Source organism: Oncorhynchus tshawytscha, linkage group LG11 (assembly GCF_018296145.1).
Source record: "Oncorhynchus tshawytscha isolate Ot180627B linkage group LG11, Otsh_v2.0, whole genome shotgun sequence".
In the NCBI taxonomy this organism is placed as follows: Eukaryota; Metazoa; Chordata; class Actinopteri; order Salmoniformes; family Salmonidae; genus Oncorhynchus; species Oncorhynchus tshawytscha.
Window position 1 is genome coordinate 33,908,217 of NC_056439.1, and position 12,621 is coordinate 33,920,837.

Consider the following 12,621-nt stretch of genomic DNA (forward strand, 5'->3'; position numbering starts at 1 on the left):
GGCCTACCTCATTCTTGGAATGGAAAAATGGAAAAAGTTTGGAACTACCGAGGCTTTTCCTAGAAATGGCCGCCCAGCCAAACTGAGCAATTTGGGGAGAAGAGTCTTGGTCAGGGAGGTGACCAAGAACCCGATGGTCACTCTGACAGAGCTCCAGAGTTCCTTTGTGGAGATTGGACAACCATCTCTGCAGTACTCTACCAATCAGGCCTTTATGATAGGGTGGCCAGACAGAAGCCACTCCTCAATAAAATGCACATGACAGTCCATCTGGAGTTTGCCAAAAGGCATCTAAAGGACTCTCAGACCATGAGAAACCAAGATTGAACTCTTTGACCTGAATTCCAAGCATCATGTCTGGAGGAAACCTGGCACCATCCCTACGGTGAAGCTTGGTGGTGGCAGCATGGTGCAGCGACGCTCCCCATCCAACTCCATCCTGACAAATCTTGATAAGATCTGCAGAGAAGGGGAGAAACTCCCCAAATACATGTGTGCCAAGCTTGTAGTGTCATACACAATAAGACTCAAGGCTGTAATCGCTGCCAAAGGTGCTTCAACAAAGTACTGAGTAAAGGGTCTTAATACCTATGTAAATGTGATATTTCAGTTGTAATTTTACATTTTATATGTGGTATTCTGTGTAGATTGATGAGGGGAAAAAACAATTTAATCAATTTTAGAATTTGGCTGTAACGTAACAATGTGGAAAAAGTTAAGGGGTCTGAATACTTTCAGACCCCTTACTTTCAGAATGCACTCTATATCACTTTGAAATTGGAATAAGTGGTAAAGAATAGTGAAAAAACAAATTGTGTTTGTTCATCTCTAAAAATCCCAACCAGCGCCTGATGCGTTGGACTTTGTTCTTGCAACCATTCAACCTTGATATTAGACACATTAGTGGTAAGGATAATATCATTGCTGATGCTCTGTCCCGTGCTCCTTTAACCTAGTTTGTATCTTCTCTCTGCTGACCCCTACGGGCTGTCTGCGCTTCTTTCCTCTTAAATTGCTCCCCAGGTACCAGGGCTGCCGAGTTTGAGGGGCGGACAGTCAGCTGGGGGACACGGGGCTACTGCTAGGAGCCGGGACTGGTATCCTTTTTTTTCTTTTGGGGGAACTTTGGATTGTTTTGAATATGTTGGGCCGAAATTTGGGTTGAGGGTGGGACCCTCATTTTAAGGAGGGGGGTGTCACGACCCCTCCTCTGCATTGCAGGGGCGGTTCCTCCTGCAGGCAGAGGAGGGTCCTTAGTGATTGGAGCCACATGGGCTCAGGGTATTTAAACTGCTTCACTAACCACTCTTGTCTCTCTCTCTCTGCTCCTCCAGGTATGATCCTGTTTTGTTTGTTCCTTTGTAGTTTTACGTAGTTTTCACTCAGTCATATTCACACACACAGATTCACGCATCCCTGCACTTTATATACATCCTACATTATGATACTTTCACACCTCATTCCCTTTTCTTCGTTTAAAGTTCATAGTTTTTGGTTTACAATAAAGAACCTTTTTGATTGGCCTATACCTGTTGTTCATGTCCCCTTATTTTTGCCACAGGCTATGAGCCGGCCTGTGACAGTATGAATTTCCAGTTCACTTGATTGGAGATGTACAGTATCTGATGAGGAGAACGAAGATCCAGAAGTCCAGAAGGACATTAAGACGTTTTAAGTACTTGACAAAATCCTGGCTTCAAGGATCTCAAATGGAAAAGGGAAGTAGTTCCATCAACTATGGAAGGCACTATTGGTAAGCACAAGGATACACAGAGTACACAGACGTTAATGCAGCACCATATCACCAAGTAAAATTCAAAGTGTGTAAATGTACTTGGCGAATGAAGGCGATTCTGATGTGAGAATGTGTATATGCTGAAGGATATTTTCTACCAATTTTTGTGCAGCAGCTAAAACCCAACATATATTCAGAATGTGCAGATGAAGCAGAAAATACAAGGATATTTTTGGTCCTGGCTCCTTCCATTAGTAAGTCAAATAGTATCATTTCAGAATGCTGATCAGTGTGGATACTGTCTACAATGCACATTGACTGGAGCTTTGAGGACAATGTTAGTCATAGTACTCACATGCCAAATTACGATTCCGTGATAAACTAAAGAACTTGGAAAATGGTGATATAAATAATCAGCTTTCTTTTGCATGGGATATGGCACAGCAAATTGATAACCTTACTTAGATTCAGTCTCAGAATTTGAATATGGTAATTTGTTATTCATATGCAGGCTATGTTTTAATAATACATTTTCATTCACCCTAGTTCATTGATCCAGTGAAGAAGTGGACTTTGTTCCTGTGTTTGTGACTCAAGTGCCTGACAAAGAGTATGAGACACAACACAAGTGGAGGAAAGTGAATTTGTTTAAATATGCTGGAACACCATTATAGATGGTAACAATTTACATAATTCATTTGCTCATAACCCACTGTTCCCCGGGCGCTGAAGATGTGGATGTCGATTAAGGCAGCCCCCGCACTTCTCTGATTCAGAGGGGCTGGGTTAAATGCGGAAGACACATTTCAGTTGAAGTCATTCAGTTCTACAACTGACTAGGTATCTCCCTTTCCTATGTAGGCCAATTTATACTAACTACTCCTGTAATGTTAGTCTTACAATGCAGTTGTATTATTCTACACTAGATGGCAATATAACCCTAGGAAACAATGTAACTGCTTTGTACTTTCACTGTATTCTGTTTTTTCTTGGTTCTTTGATTTCTGAAAACACCACATAGGCAACCAGTTTCCCATTAAACTGTCCATGAACAACTTTCCCATATTCTTTTGAATTTGCTGTTTGGTGGATGACATGTCACTTAAAGTCATAGTTAGAGAGTCATGAACATTGTCCAGTAGGCTCTTTTTCAAATGTCATGTATTACAGTGGTCTAGAAAAAATAATGCATCAGGTTTAATTGATATATGCAAATTCTGAATTATTGCTTAGATTGTTGACAATGTCTCTCCTAAACATCTCAGGATGATACTAGACAGAGCTCGCTAATGGTTCTTAAACTCTGAGTTTAGGCTTCTGTATGCCATGTTTACCTGCTGGAATCCAAACAATGCATGAACTCAACTCCCACACAGCAGCAGACTTGGCTGAAGTGGGTCACGAAGAGAGGGCAGATGAGTCACAAGGCAGCCAGTCCAATTCCCAGGGACAAAAAGAAACAAGACTTTGTGAAGAAAAACATTGAGATATGTCAAAGTTCATGTTGGTCCAAGTGCAGTGTCAGACTGTCACATAGATTTGGACAAGTCCCATGTTACGTGTGTTTTTTTTTACCCCACTGGGAAAAATACATATTTCTTTGACTCAGACATAGGGGCCTGATTGAAAATAACTACGATCTGATGAAGGATTGTTTTCACTACTATGTGATACATGACAGTTGGTGAGGGGTGCAGGAGGCCCGGTGCAGATGACACAGGAGGAGCAGGATCGCCTGGATGACCTCCTCAAATCAAATCAAATTTTATTGGTCACATACACATGGTTAGCAGATGTTAATGCGAGTGTAGCGAAATGCTTGTGCTTCTAGTTCCAACTATGCAGTAATATCTAACAAGTAATCTTGACAAATTCACAACAACTACCTTATACACACAAATGTAATGGGATGCATAGAAATATAAATATATGGATGAGCGATGGCGTGTGTCATAGGCAAGATGCAGTAGATGGTATAGAATACAGTGTGATCCCGCTGCTGTTTCCTGTAGTCCACGATCATCTTCTTTGTTTTGTTGATGTTGAGTGAGAAGTTATTTTCCTGACACAACACTCCGAGGGCCCTCACCTCCTCCCTGTAGGCCGTCTCGTCGTTATTGGTAATCAGGCCTACCACTGTAGTGTTGTCTGCAGAATTGATGATTGAGTTGGAAGCGCGCATGGCCACGCAGTCATGGGTGAACAGGGAGAACAGGAGAGGGCTGAGAACGCACTCTTGTGTTGAGGCTCAGCAGGGTGGAGAAGTTGTTTCCTACCTTCACCACCTGGGGGCGGCCCATCAAAGTCCAGGACATAGTTGCACAGGGCGGATCGAGTCCCAGGGTCTCAAGCTTAATGACAAGTTTGGAGGGTACTATTGTGTTAAATGCTGAGCTGTAGTCAATGAACTATACATAGGTATTACATAGGTATTCCTCCTGTCCAGATGGGATAGGGCAGTGTGATGGTGATTGCATAGTCAGTGGACCTATTGGGGCGGTAAGCAAATTGGAGTGGGTCTTGGGTATCAGGTAGGGTGGAGGTGATATGATCCTTGACTAGTCTCTCAAAGCACTTCATGATGACAGAAGTGAGTGCACTGGGGCGATAGTCATTTAGTTCAGATACCTTAGCTTTCTTGGGAACAGGGACAATGGTGGCCATCTTGAAGCATGTGGGGACAACAGACTGGGATAGTGGTTGGTTGAATATGTCCGTAAACACACCAGCCTGCTGGTCTGCGCATGCTCCAAGGACGCAGCTAGGGATGGCGTCTGGGCCGGCAGCCTTGTGAGGGTTAACACGTTTAAATGTTTTACTCACGTTGGCCACGGAGAAGGAGAGCCCACAGGCTTTGGTAGCGAGCCGTGTCAGTGGCACTGTATTATTCTCAAAGCGAGCAAAGAAGTTATTTAATTTGTCTGGGAGCAAGACGTCGATGTCCGCAACGGGGATGGTTTTCTTTTTGTAATCCGTGATTGACTGTAGACCCTGTCACATACGTCTCGTGTTTGAGCCGTTGAATTGCGACTACTTTGTCTCTCGAAGTTCAAGTAGCAATGATCCAGAATTCTGCCAGCTCGTGTCGCGGATTCGTTATGCTAATATAATTTAGGGAGTATTGATCTTAGGTTAGCTTTGTTAAAATCCCCAGCTACAATAAATGCAGCCTCAGGATGTATAGTTTCCAGTTTACAGAGTCCAGTGAATTTCTTTCAGGGCCGACGAGGTATCTGCTTGGGGGGGCGGATATACACGGCTGTGACTATAATCGAAGAGAATTCTCTTGGACGATAATGTGGTCGGCATTTGATTGTAAGGAATTCTAGGTCAGGTAAACAAAAGGAGTTCCTGTATGTTGCTGTAATACCACAAGTCGTTAATCATAAGGCATACACCCCCACCCTTCTTCTTACCATAGAGATATTTGTTTCTGTCGGCCCGATGCGTGAAGAAACCGGGTGGCTGTACCAACTCTGACAACATATCCCAAGTGAGCCATGTTTCCGTGAAACAGAGAATGTTACAATCTCTGATGTATCTCTGGAAGGCAACTCATGCCCTAATTTCGTCTACCTTGTTATCTAGAGATTGGACATTGGTGAGTAATATCCTTGAAAGCGGTGGATGGTGTGCTCGGCGTCTGACCAGTAGGCCGCTCCATCTGCCTCTCCTGTGGCGACCGCGTTGTTTTGGGTCAGCCACTGGGATAAGATTGCATGTCCAGGGTCGAGGTCTGAACAAAGGATCCACTTCGATCCACAGACGTATTCCTGGTAATGATGGTAAGTTGACATTGCTTTTTTATCCAATAGTTCTTCCCGGCTGTATGTAACAACACTTGAGATTTTCTGGACTAACAATGTAGGAAATAGTACATAATAAATACAAATAAGTGTATCGTTTTCTAAGGACCCGAAGCGAGTCGACCCTCTGTCGGCGCCAGCTGATTCTCCTCAGAGACATGGAGGAAGAGGAAGGGGACAATGCTGTGAAGGCATGTTGTGAGGTAGGCCAACATACAGCCCTGATGGGGAGCATGTGCTGGAGGATGACTCATGTTGTCAACTGTCTGAATGTGGCAAACAGAGTTCGTCTAGGGAACACCGTTTGTCTCTCTCTCACAGCACTTGTTCTACACACAAACATTTCACTCATTATGTTTAGGGTAGTAGTAGCCAGTAAACACTTGTTATCAGGGTGGGAATAGTTTTGAAATATAATGACCAACATCTTTCAAGCACTGTGTTACTCACATAGCTGTTATGATTGTTGCTATAGCCATTGCTCTTGAGTACACAGAGAAACTGTTTAACACTTAAATTACGTGTTTGTGTTTATGGTTGTGTTTATGAAAGTCACGGGTAATATTAGATTATGAAAAAATGTGTATTTCAAAGAACACCTGCAGTTTCATTGGTTTGTTACTGTAGGCGGTCTGCTGCTGCATGCTCTCATGTGGAGCACAAAAGAACTGCGGTTATTCTTAGAAAAAGTGATATTAATTATATATATATTTTTTCAAAGATAAGTGTTTTGGAAACCTCAATCTCTTTCTGATACTATCCTAAACACAAATATAAACGCAACATACAACAATTTCACCGATTTTACTGAGTTACATGCTGACCAGATTGGACACGTCGCGTGCGCAAGCGCCACAAAATAAATGTAGAAATTCACGTTATTCAATCATTGCACCCACATTGCTCGCGCTCGCCAACGAGCATCTGCGATGCCAAGTGCTAAAATAGAACTCCTTTCTATTTGCTGATGAATGTCTTGCTCGAGCTGTGTATGCAACTGGCTCACCTCTGATGCTCACAGGCAATGTGTTTTGGAAGAGATTTCTGAATGTTCTTCTCCCAGCATACACCCCTCCAACCAGACATGCTTTATGTACTCATTTGCTGGATGCAAAGTTCAACAGAGTTCAAGTGAAGGTCACACAAATTATAGAGAAAGCAGACTGTTTTGCAATCATCTATGATGGGTGGTCGAATGATCGTGGGCAAAGAATAATTAACTACATCATCTCCACCCCTCGACCAGTATTCTACAAGGGCACAGATACAAGGGACAACAGACACACCGGTCTCTACATTGCAGATGAGCTGAAGGCAGGCTTCAATGACCTTGGACCACAAAAGGTATTTGCACTGGTGACAGACAATGCTGCGAACAAGAAGGCTGCTTGGTCTAAAGTGGAGGAATCCTAGCGACACATCAAACCCATTGACTGTGCTGCTCATGAATTGAATCTGCTCCTCAATAACATCATGGCACTGAGAACAATGGATACACTCTACAAGAAAATGCCAAGGAAATGGTTAAGTATGTGAACGGCCATCAAGTTATAGAAGCAATCTACCTCACCAAGTAAAGTGAGAAGAATAAGAGCACCACATTGAAGCTGCCCAGCAACACCCGTTGGCTGTTGTTGTCAACATGTTTGACAGTCTCCTGGAGGGGAAGGAGTCTCTCCAAGAAATGACCATATCACAGTCTGCCGATATGGACAGCCCCATCAAGAGGATCGTCCTGGATGATGTATTTTGGGAGAGAGTGGTAAGCAGCCTGAAACTCTTGAAACCTATAGCAGTAGCCATTGCACGGATTGAGGGAGACAATACCATCCTGTCTGATGTTCAGACTGCTTGCAGATGTAAGAGAAGAAATCCGTACTGCCCTGCCCACTTCACTGTTGCTCCAAGCAGAGGAAACTGCAGTTCTGAAATACATCAAAAAGCGTGAAGACTTCTGCTTGAAGCCCATTCACGCCGCAGCGTACATGTTGGACCCCAAGTATGCTGGCAAGAGCATCCTGTCTGGTGCAGAGATCAACAAGGCCTATGCTGTCATCACTACCGTGTCTCGCCACCTTGGCCTGGATGAGGGCAAGGTTCTTGGCAGTCTGGCGAAGTATACTTCCAAGCAAGGGCTTTGGGATGGCGATGGAATATGGCAGTCGTGCCAACATATCTCATCAGCCACCTGGTGGAAGGGACTTTGCAGATTTGAGGCTCTTTCCCCTGTTGCCTCCATCATCCTCCAAATCCCACCAACATCAGCTGCCTCAGAGCGCAACTGATCCTTGTTTGGGAACACACAACAGGCACGCAAACAGGCTGACCAATACAAGGGTTGAAAAATTGGTGGCCATCTGGGCAAATTTGAGGCTCTTTGAGCCTGACAACGAGCCATCCTCAACAAGGTTGGAAAGTGACAGTGAAGATGAGGTCTCAGAGTCTGATGTTGAAGAGGTGGACATTGAGGATGTCCAGGGAGAAGACATGGAAGCCTGAGAGGAAGACAACCAAATCTTTAGTTTCTAGACTATAATTTTACAGATGTATGTTCAATGTTTTTGGGAGATGCGATGGATCATTGGGGATCATTCAATGTTCCCTTTTGTTCAGTGAAGTCATCCCATGTAAAGAGTCAACTCATTTAATTAAAGTTCAATTCGTAACTAAATTGTTTTTTAAAATTTATATTGGAAGGATTTAATTGTTTGCAATTATATCTACTTATGAGAAGGTAAAAGGTTTATGTTTCTGTCTCCATATGATATGGTAAATCTATCCAATGCAAAAAGTATCTACATTTAAATGGTATTATTATTATTTTTCATATTTTTCCGTTAATTCCCACGGAAAGTTTCCACCTCCTGAATATTCCCCAAAATGTGCAACTCTAGGTGTGACCAACTTTTGTCTCTCAGCGTGGCACATCTCCTTCACATAGAGTTGATCAGGCGGTTTATTGTGGCCTGTGGAATATTGTCCCAATGTTCAATGGTTGTGCGTAGTTGCTGGATATTGGCGGGAACTGTAACACACTGTCATACACAACGATCCAGAGCATCCCAAACATGCTCAATGGATGACATGTTTGGTGAGTATGCAGGCCATGGACGAACTGGGACATTTTCAGCTTCCAGGAATTGTGTACAGATCCTTGCGACATGGGACCGTTCATTATCATGCTAATGCTAAAACATGAGGTGAGGGCGGCAGATGAATGGCACGACAATGGGCCTAGGATCTCGTCACGGTATGCATTCTCAGCATTCAAATTCCCTTCCATAAAATGCAATTGTGTTCACGCTTCGTAACTTATACCTGCTGTCACGCCCTGGTCAAAGTATTTTGTGTTTATCTTTATTTATTTGGTCAGGCCAGGGTGTGGCATGGGTTTTTGTATGTGGTGTGTATATATGGGGGATTGTAGCTAGTGGGGTGTTCTAGATAAATCTATGGCTGTCTGAAGTGGTTCTCAATCAGAGGCAGGTGTTTATCGTTGTCTCTGATTGGGAACCATATTTAGGCAGCCATATTCTTTGAGTTTGGTGTGGGTGATTGTCCTTAGTGTCTTTGTTCCTGTCGCTGTGTTAGTTGACACAAGTATAGGCTGTTTCGGTTTTCGTTACGTTTATTGTTTTGTAGTGTTTTGTGTGTATTCGTGTTACGTTTGTTTGATTAAACATGGATCGCAATCTACACGCTGCATTTTGGTCTGACTCTCCTTCACCACAAGAGAACCGTAACACCTGCCCATACCATAACCCCACAATCACCATGTGGCATTTTATTCGCAATGTTGACATCGGCAAACTACTTCCCCACACAACACCATATATGTGGTCTACGGTTGTGAGGCCGGTTGGACGTACTGCCAAATTCTCTAAAACGTCGGAGGCAGCGTATGGTAGAGAAATTAACAATCAGTTCTCTGGCAACAGCTCTTGTGGACATTCCTGCAGTCCGCATGCCAATTGCAAGCTCCCTAAAAACTTGAGACATCTGTGGCATTATGTTGTGTGTCAAAACTGCACATTTTAAAGTGGCCTTTTATTGTCCCCATCACAAGGTGCACCTGTGTAATGATCATGCTGTTTAATCAGCTTCTTAATATGCCACACCCGTCAGGTGGATGGATTATATTGGCAAAGGAGAAATGCTCACTAACAGGGATGTAAAGAAGTTTGTGCATGAAATTTGAGAGAAATATGCTTCTTGTGCGTATGGAACATTTATGGGATTTTTTTTCCAGCTCATGAAACATGGAACCAACACTACATGTTGTGTTTTATATTTTTGTTGTGTGTGTGCGCACTTCAGGACACTGGATAGCTCTGTTTCGTCGTGTCTCATCCTAGATAAATTCTAAATCAATTCTGTTGTGCTCCTGTACATCCAGTACCTGACTGATTTGTCTGTTTGTGCTTCTATAAATTAGACTGTCCTCTTTTTACATTCACATTCTATCATTCTACTGCATTCATATTAGATCAGTCTACTGTATTAATAAATTTATCACTAAATAATCACACACCAAAAAATGGTACCTGGGCATATAACTAATACGCTATAATATTATTCAGATGGGTCATTTTCAAGTTCTTGGTTTGTGCTGTAGTTGGTAGTCGAAGCTTTATGGCTCAACTGTTTGCTGATTTAAATTTTCTCCTGCTCACTCATGTTCATGCACAGAGATCATAGTGTAAAATGATTTGGCTCCCTCTGTGGAGGCACTACTGAGATCTATGAGTTTATGGGACAGTCACGCATTGTGAGGCAGAGGCAATTGCTAAATATTTGGCATTTTGGAGATTTCTTGGCAAGACTCATGGAGCAGATTCTGGTTGCAAGAAAGAGTTGGATTTAGAGTACCTTTCGTAAATAGCGTGTAATTTGTGACAGTAGTTTGGATGGGAGGTCAACTAGTCAAATTGTATTTTTAAATTATAACCTGAGGGTAGATTCTTAAGTCAAGTTTTGAAGATATAGAGTCTGCCATTTTTCTGTGAAGTATTTCTGACAGAAATCTCAGTTGACTTTTTTTGGGGCTCAACCCTTTTCTTTTGTTGTTATTTGGGGGAATTGTTGTACCCTTGCTACTTGGAGAGAGGGACTGCTTGTCTTATACTTCAGCCTATATATGTAATTTTCTTCCTAGGGAGATGTGGGCCGTTCCAGTACCAGCGGGTGACAGTTACTCCCCTGAACCAGCAAAACAAGACCAGCTAATTCACACTGACTCCAGGCTGCAACTGCTCCTTCCTGTTGAAGATTTCCTGTCTGTGTGTCCAAAGCCCCGACCCTGACTACAGCCTACCCCAGACCTAGGTACTGTACAGCCCAACTGTCTACTGCCTAATAGGTCTGGGTGCCATTTAACAAGTCAAAACACCATCTATGCCTGCAAAGAGTCAAGGTCATTAAAAACTTCTTCAGGATCGGTGGGTCCCCTGCGGGACTGTTGAGCTAACGTGGGCTAATGCGATTAACATGTGGGTGTAAGGAACAATAACATTTCCCAGAACATAGACATACAGTTGAAGTCGTAAGTTTACATACACCTTAGCCAAATACATTTAAACTCAGTTTTTCACAATCCCTGACATCTAATCGTAGTACAAATTCCCTGTCTTAGGTCAGTTAGGATCACCACTTTATTTTAAGTATGTGAAATGTCAGAATAATAGCAGAGAGAATTATTTATTTCAGCTTTTATTTCTTTCATCACATTCCCAGTGGGTCAGAAGTTTACATACACTCAATTAGTAGGCCTCCTTGCTCGCACACGCTTTTTAAGTTCTGCCCACAATTGTTCTATCGGATTGAGGTCAGGGCTTTGTGATGGCCACTCCAATACCTTAGTATGCTTGGGGTCATTGTCCATTTGGAAGACCCTTTTGCGACCAAGCTTTAACTGATGTCTTGAGACGTTGCTTCAATATAGCCACTTAATTTTCCTTTCTCATGATGCCATCTATTTTATGAAGTGCACCAGTCCCTCCTACAGGAAAGCACCCCCACAAAATGATGGTGCCCCCCCGTGCTTCACTGTTGGGATGGTGTTCTTTGGCTTGCAAGCCCTCTTTTTCCTCCAAACACAAAGATGGTCATTATGACCAAACAGTTCTATTTTTGTTTCATCAAACCAGAGTACATTTCTCCTAAAAGCACAATCTTTGTCCCCATTTGAAGTTGCAAACCATAGTCTGGCTTTTTATGGCGGTTTTGGAGCAGTGGCTTCTTCCTTTCTGAGCGGCCTTTCAGGCTATGTCGATATAGGACGCGTTTTAATGTGGCTATAGATCATTTTGTACCTGTTTCCTCCAGCATCTTCACAAAGTCCTTTGCTGCTGTTCTGGTATTGATTTGCACATTTCGCACCAAAGTACGTTCATCTCTGGGAGACAGAACGTGCCTCCTTCCTGAGCGGTATGACGGCTGCGTGGTCCATGGTGTTCATAATTACGTACTATTGTTTGTACAGATGAACATGGTACCTTCAGGCGTTTGGAAATTGCTCCCAAGGATGAACCAGACTTGTGGAGGTCTATTTTTTTTCTGAAGTCTTGGCTGATTTCTTTTGATCCTCCCATGATGTCAAGCAAAGAGGCACTGAGTTTGAAGGTAGGTCTTGAAATACATCCACAGGTACACCTCCAATTGACTCAAATGATGTCAATTAGCCTATCAGAAGCTTCTAAACTGACAAAATGACATCATTTTCTGGAATTTTCCAAGCTGTTTAAAGGCACAGTCAACTTAGTGTATGTAAACGTCTGACCCACTGGAATTGTGATATAGTGAATTATAAGTGAAATAATCTGTTTGTAAACAATTGTTGCAAAAATTACTTGTGTCATGCACAAAGTAGATGTCCTAACCGACTATAGTTGTTAACAAGACATTTGTGGAGTGGTTGAAAAATGAGTTTTAATGACTCCAAACTAATTGTATGTAAACTTCCGACTTCAACTGTATCTGATATTGCCCACCCAACTACATCATCCCCATATTGCTTTGTTTTTTTGGTCCTTTGTACCCCAGTATCTCTACTTGCACATCATCTTCTGCACATCTATCACT

General features: G+C 42.7%; 1 long non-coding RNA gene across 1 annotated transcript; it reads left to right on the plus strand.

The window, feature by feature from the left end:
• Positions 1 to 5,329: 5,329 nt before the first annotated feature.
• On the plus strand, positions 5,330 to 11,183 carry LOC121847822. The gene is made up of 3 exons (XR_006084687.1): positions 5,330 to 5,520; positions 5,648 to 5,744; positions 10,697 to 11,183. It is a non-coding gene; the product is annotated as an uncharacterized LOC121847822 (long non-coding RNA).
• The last annotated feature ends 1,438 nt before the right edge of the window (positions 11,184 to 12,621 follow it).